This window comes from Sturnira hondurensis, unplaced genomic scaffold (genome assembly GCF_014824575.4).
Source record: "Sturnira hondurensis isolate 20B ecotype Veracruz unplaced genomic scaffold, ASM1482457v3 Scaffold0004474, whole genome shotgun sequence".
NCBI lineage: Eukaryota > Metazoa > Chordata > Mammalia > Chiroptera > Phyllostomidae > Sturnira > Sturnira hondurensis.
In genome coordinates this window covers 14,717,309-14,718,360 of record NW_028077105.1, presented here as the reverse complement: position 1 = coordinate 14,718,360, position 1,052 = coordinate 14,717,309, and the positions used below count along the sequence as shown (strand labels likewise).

The 1,052-nt window shown below is 31.9% G+C and overlaps 1 pseudogene; it reads right to left on the bottom strand.

Moving 5' to 3' along the window:
• Positions 1–502: 502 nt before the first annotated feature.
• Positions 503–657, bottom strand: LOC118986818 (uncharacterized; annotated as a pseudogene).
• Positions 658–1,052: the final 395 nt, after the last annotated feature.

Genomic DNA, 1,052 nt, shown 5'->3' with positions numbered 1-1,052 from the left:
ACTGCGTTCTGTCTCAGTGAAGTGGTGGGCAGCGAGTGTGATTGCATGAGCACTCTTCTGGTGAAAGACTCAAAGAGCAGTAGAATATGCATAAACTTTTGAAAAATGTTTATCTATTTTTAAAAGCTTTACAAATGAAATAAGAGGTTCTCTGAAGCTACATGACTTCCTCTCTTTCTCCCCTGAAATTTCTATCTATTGCTTGGACTTTTGAAGCTGTTTTGATTTCTCTTTTTTGAATTTAAGGGCTAATGTTACATTAAAAATGTTTTAACTGTTTTAATAACTGGCATGTGTTATATACCAAATTACTAATCACCATACCACACATCATCTCAGTTACTATTTATTACAATCCTCTGAAGTAGGTACTTTACTATTGTAATTTAGCAGATTTGGAAATTACACTCAGGTCAAATAACTTGCTCAAAAGCACACAGTTAGTCAATTGTGGACCCAGTATTAGAACCACACTAGTCTGATTCCAGTTGTTATACTGTACTTAGAGACAGCCCACTTAGGTTGGTGTTAGATACACTAAATAGCAAAAACATGTACATAGTAAATAAATACATTTATTTGCCCTGAGAGAGCTTAAAATTTAAACTGATAAGAACAGATAGTATACTTGATCTTAGCTAAAGGCCGAGAAGTGATGAGAGCTTAAAATTTAGTTGAGGATGGGATAGTGTCATAAATTTATAGCCATAAAATATAACCAGAAATATTAAAAGATGTTCATCATAGTGTATGAGCCATAATACATAATGAATGTATTATCTCCAACAGTGATGAAAGTAATATTTTACTAGCAAGTGCTGTTATTAATAATAAAGTAGTCAACTGTCTATCTTAAAAACTTTGTTGCATGAAAGTAAAGACCAAGTTTCATAAGTTTTATTAGCTAATATATATCAAAATCTTTGGCATATACTATCAACAGATGCATAATAACTTTGGTGTGAATTCAAACCACTTTCTGAAATTATTTTCAAAAATATCTCCAAGGTTTAAAATGCCTTATATTGACCTCACACCATTAGAAGAGACCT